Here is a 6,000-nt window from a genome sequence, read left to right on the forward strand (position 1 = left end):
ATAGGTTGAGTGCCCGACAACAAATCAATGCCGAAATCAATATCTCTGTCGGGTGGCATACCTGGAAGATCGGCTGGAAACACATCAGTGAAATCCTATACTACTGGGACTGAATCAACTGTGGGGGTATCAATACTGACATCTCTCACATAGGCTAGATACGCGTCACACCCCTTCTTAACCATTCGCTAAGCCTTAATGAAAGAAATAACTCTATTGGGAGTGTGATCTAAGGTACCCCTCCACTCTACTCCGGTACAACTGGCATAGCCAGCGTCAAGGTTTTGGCGTGACAATCAAGAATAGCATAATGGGGCGACAACCAGTCCATGCCCAAGATAACATCAAAATCTACCATGCTGAGCAATAATAAATCGGCTCTGGTCGCAAAACCACTAAGAGCAACCAAACATGACCGATAAACGCGGTCCATAACAAGAGAATCTCTCATATGAGTAGAAACATAAACAGGGGAACTCAAAGAATCCCGAGATACGCCCAAATGCGGGGCAAAATAAGAGGACGCATAGAATAAGTAGAGCATGGATCGAATAAAACTGATACATCTCTATGACAAACTAGAACAATACCTGTGATGACAGAATCAGAGGCGACAACCTCGGTACGGGCAGGAAGGGCATAATATCTGGTTTGGCCTCCCCCTTTAAGGCAACCTCTACCTCCCTCACCTCCACCTCTAGCTGGCTGGGCAAGTGGGGCAGCAACTGGTGCTGTGATCATAGACTGGGAACTCTGCGGAGCACGCTGTGGCTGAGAAGTCTGTGGAGGTGCACCCCTCCTAAGTCTGGGGCAATCCCTCACCATATGGCGTGTGTCGCCACACTCAAAACAAGCTCTGAGAGGATGTGGCGGCTGTGACTGAGATGAAGAAAGGTGATGACTATAAAATATTCATATATTATATACTTAAAAATAAATTATTTTAAATTATATATATATATATATATATATATATATATATATAATATTTCAATTATCTGTATTTTCTAATAGTATTTTGCAGGAAATAAAAATATCATGATAAAGCAAATAAATGAATAAAAGAGAAGCATGAGGCATCATGGCAATAGAAGCACGACGCATCATGGCAATAGAAGCATGACGCATCATGGCAAAAGAACCACGAGGCATCGTGGCACCTTATGAGATTTGATTTCTATAAATATGATGTTTGTGTTGGAAAGGGGAGAGATCATACGTGCCTAATTAGCAAACTTTTCTCTAGCTTTGGTCTTTACTTCTCTCTTTATCTATTTTATTTTATCTTGTAGTCTTTGAATTTTCTTAAGAGTGTTGATAGTATTTTTAAGAATTTCTTTCTTTGTGAGATTTAAATACTCCATAATGGAGTAATCTCTTTTGTTGGGATAGTTGATGAAGCTCGATAGCGTTATAATATTAATCTCAATTTTACTACATGCTTGACCTGAAACTTTTTAATTATATTTCTATATTGTGCTGGAATATTAGTTTTAATTAATTATTATCACTTCTATCTATTTATTCTCCAAAGTTAGTTGTATGTCAATTTTGTAATTCTCACAAAGCAAAATTAATATACGATAACTATTGGGTAAAATAATAGAGTGAGAGTAATTCTTTTTAAGCTATCATTCCAAGTCCGTAATCTTGCTTACTTCCATTTTAATTCTCACGGAGGAGTTGTAGTTGGCAAGATTATTGATTTTTAGTAAAAATTAATCGCAAGAGGTTTTTGCTATCTTTTAGCACAATTCAGGCAAGAAAATTATTTCAGTTTAATCGTCACGAGTCATATATCAATTGATTTACATAATCTCGCGGAGTGTTATTAATTAATTATTTCTTAGTGAGCAAAATATAATTGTATTAGCAATAAACAGTTATTCCTAAGAGAAATACATGTAGAAGCTAAAATTTTATGATTATCACGCTATCGAGTGAATTCAATGATTCCCAACTCTTTTTAAATATAAATTTTCTTAAAGTTATTTTGTTTCAACTTAAGCAATTTAAATTTTCAACAAACAAAACTTCATCAATCTGATTCTCTCAAATAGTAGTAAGAATATTATAAGTTTGTAGCTAGATTCTCCAATCTCTGTGGGACGATATCATAAACTATACTAGAATTTGACAAAGTACGAGTAGCAAAATCTTATACGCATTGGCCTCGTTAAATTTTTGGCGTCGTTGTCGGGGATTGGCACAAGTCTACTTCAGACTAAATATTCTGTTACTAATTTGGGAACTTAGTATTAGTATTATTATCTTTGATATCAATATTTACTAAATATTTCTACTATTACTTTTACTATTACAAGTACTAACATCTTATACAAGTGTTATTATCATTTATCCTTCTTATCATCATTATAACATAGCGGTCACTATTATTAATACTAGTACTACTTGTAACTATATACTATATTAGTATTATATTATTATTTTCCATCGTTAGTTACTGTAACTACTAACTGATTTTGTTTACCATTTTTTTCATAACATCTATTGCTAATTAGTACTAATATAATTACTATTATCATATACTACTACTACTATTAATAATAATAATAATAACAACAACAACAACAACAATAACATTATCATACTACTATTTTTATCTGATCGCTTATTATTTTTGTCATCTTTGTAATCTTTGTTGTCCTTGTTATTCATCACTTTCTTTTAATTATTTTCTTCTAAGTACTACTACTACCACCACTTTAGGAGTTAAGTTCAGTTTTTTTTTTTTAGAATTTTGAGTAGGTTATGACCTGCTCTTCTATAAAAGAGTTGGTCAATTACGATCCTGAAATTGAAAGATCTTTTCAATTGCGCAGGAAAGGACAAGCATTATCTTCCCAAAGCATAGCTTGTGAAGGTATGGAGAATCAGGAAGTAGAAAATATCAACCCACGCGAAGTACCACCACCAGTCCAAATAGAGGATCAATTTGATGAAGTGGCGCCAAGGCCAACAAACAGTGACCTGACCGCTTCAACTGTGAATTTAGTGTCAGAAAACCTCCAGTGACAGCCAACAACTTTGAAATCAGGACTGACTTGATTCAAACAATTCAACAGTCTTGCATCTTTACTGGAGACGCAAGAGAAGATCAACACAGTCATTTAATTGACTTTTTGGAACTTGTTAAAATAGCTAAGTATAATAGAGTACCTCCTGAAGCTATCAAGTTAAGGCTATTTCCTTTCTCTTTAAAAGGAGATGTCAAGACTTGGTTGCGAAGTTTGCCACAAGGTTCCATTACCACATGGGATCAAATGACTCAGAAATTTTTAAACAAATATTTTTCCAATGCTAAAACCACAAAGTTAAGACAAGACATATCTAATTTCTTGCAGACTGACACAGAGTCAGTTTATCAAGCTTGGGAAAGGTTAAAAACAATGTTAAGAAAATGTCCACACCACGACATTCCTGAACATATGCAATTGTATTTTTTTATCACGGGCTAAAACCCTCTTCTAGAAATGTGATAGATGCAGTTGCAGGAGGTTCAGTAATGGGAAAAACAACAGAGGAAGTGTTGCAATTGTTGAATGAAATTTCTGAGAATGCCATCTGATAACTGTGATTTCTACATGTTTTATACTCATTCTTACCTAAGCTTTGTGCATTAACTGCCATAAATTAGTCCCAAAATGCTTACAAGTTGCGCTTGATTGCAAGTTTGAGCGACAAGATGACAAATACTAAAAATCGGCTCAAAAAGGAGTGAAATCTGCCAAGTGTCAAAAGATAACAAAATGGGGGAACAAAATGACCTGTGCGGTTCACACTGTTTTGTCATGCGGCCGCACAGGAGAGTTCAGAGGCTGGGCATTTGCAAGGTCAACCTCCGCGGTCCGCACTGTTTTGCCATGCGGCCGCACAGGAAAGTTCAGAGGCCATGCCATTTTGTAAGTCAAGCTGCGCGGTCCGCGCCCCTTTCCGTGCGGTCCGCGCCCCTTTCCGTGCGGTCCGCGCCCCTTTTCATGCGGTCCGCGCCTAAGAGTGTCAGAGACTCAATCATTCAAGGCAAAAACCCACGCGGCCGCACACCTAATCAGTGCGGTCCGCGTGGATGAAGTTCACGCGGCCGCGCGTCACTTTTGTGCGGTCCGCGTCCCCAGTGCCAGAAGCAAGATATGAAGACCCAAAACCCTCCGCGGCCGCACGTCATTTGTGCGCGGTCCGCGCCAGACCCTCAGGGGTATTTTTGTCCGGTTTTTTCTGTGTAGTATAAATAGAACATTTTACTTTTTAGGAGCAGTTTTTCTTTAGTTCTGTTTTTGGGCGGATAGCAGCTGAGCTCGTGAGACTCATATTTTGGCCTATCTTGGGCATTTTTAGCTTAGTTTTCATCATAGATTATTGTAGTTTAACATTAGCAATTAATTAATATGGTTCTTTCATCTTCTATTTCTTCAATTTCTGTTTCTATTATGGCTAGCTAAACCCATTAGCTAGGGTTGTGGCTCAACCCTAGTGTGGGTAATTAATGGGTTTGATTGTTTAGTGCATCAATGATGTTGGGTATTTGTTATTTGGATTAATCTTATATTTTCATTAAGATTTGGTGGTTGAAAACACTAAGTCTAGCTTAGTGAGTCTTGACTCCTCTTGAGAAAGAGAGTCTATGACCCCAAGATTAATTCCAACAAGGAATTGGGATGGACCCATGAGAATGGTAGTCCCAATTAACGGGTTAAACCTCGAGAGAGTAATTACCCAATTTGAACCATAAGTTGTTTGGGCAAATTGGCCTACCCAATTGGTCTCGAGAGAGTCAATTGGGCAAAATCACTCTCTCTACCGAGAGGCGTGAGAGTGGGTGCAAAAGTGCAACGGTTATAGCATAAGTCCCATATTCATCATTCTTGCATTAGGAATCTCTACCCGTTAGTTGACCACCTAGGTACATGCCACGACCCTAGTGCCTTTCTCTATATTGCATATAACTTAGAATTAATATCTTAGCATAACTTAGCTTTAAATTTGTAGTTGATATATTGAGTTGATAATCAAAAGAAAACCAAAAATGTTAGAAGATCAATTAGGAGCTAAAACATAGTCCTAGACCATACAAACACTCAACTCCAAATTGAAGCTCCCTGTGGAAAATTGACCCCGATACCGCTATTGGGTAAAAGTATTAGCGCCCACTCTTCCTTAGGTTGAGTCTGCTGCGATCACCATCCAATGGCCATCTGAGTGTATAATTATCAAGAAGGTCGTTATAGTAAATCAGGTTGATGCTTTAAATACACTAACACAATAAATTGTTTCTTTGGCATAAAAATTTGAAACTTTTCAGGTGAATACACAACAACCAAGTCAATCTGAGGCTTGTGACATGTGTGGAGGAAATCATCAAAACCATGAATGTCAAGCAACCAATCACAATGATAAACATGTCAATGTCATCGGTGACAAGCAGTATCCTTTTGGAAGTCCAAGGGCACAGAAACATCCAGGATTTCAATGGAGCAATCCAAATGGTGTAGAGAACTCTCAAAGCTTCCAGAAGCAACAAATACAGGGTCCACCCGGACACCAGAATCCAAACCATGGTCAATCAAACTTTAAACCTTATCAACAAGCAGGGCCCTATCAGCAAAGGCCTCAACAAGCTCATTGAAGTCTTGATGATCTTCTATATAAGTATATTAAGGTCACTGATGAAAAGATGGAGAGCCAAAATTCATCCCTCAAAAATCTGAAAATACAGTTGAGCCAATTGACAGCTCTTGTTTCAGAAAAGATTCAAGGTCCCTTACCAAGCAATACAGAGAAAAACCCAAAAGAGCACCTTAAGGCCATTACCTTACAATCAGGTAAGGAGCTTGATGAACCCTATGCAGACCAGTCAGAACAACAGGTAAACAACGGTAAGAATGTTGAAATACCCTCTGAACCATCTCAAAAAAATGAAGTCAAAAAAAAAGAAGAAAAAAATATTGAAAAATTGACTCCTCTCCCTGTGAATATTCCCTT

General features: G+C 37.6%; 1 non-coding gene across 1 annotated transcript; it reads right to left on the reverse strand.

The window, feature by feature from the left end:
- Positions 1 to 3,332: 3,332 nt before the first annotated feature.
- On the reverse strand, positions 3,333 to 3,439 carry LOC142174994 (small nucleolar RNA R71). Its single transcript, XR_012704191.1, has one exon. It is a non-coding gene; the product is annotated as a small nucleolar RNA R71 (small nucleolar RNA).
- Positions 3,440 to 6,000: the final 2,561 nt, after the last annotated feature.

The sequence above is a fragment of the Nicotiana tabacum genome, chromosome 20, assembly GCF_000715075.1.
Source record: "Nicotiana tabacum cultivar K326 chromosome 20, ASM71507v2, whole genome shotgun sequence".
In the NCBI taxonomy this organism is placed as follows: Eukaryota; Viridiplantae; Streptophyta; class Magnoliopsida; order Solanales; family Solanaceae; genus Nicotiana; species Nicotiana tabacum.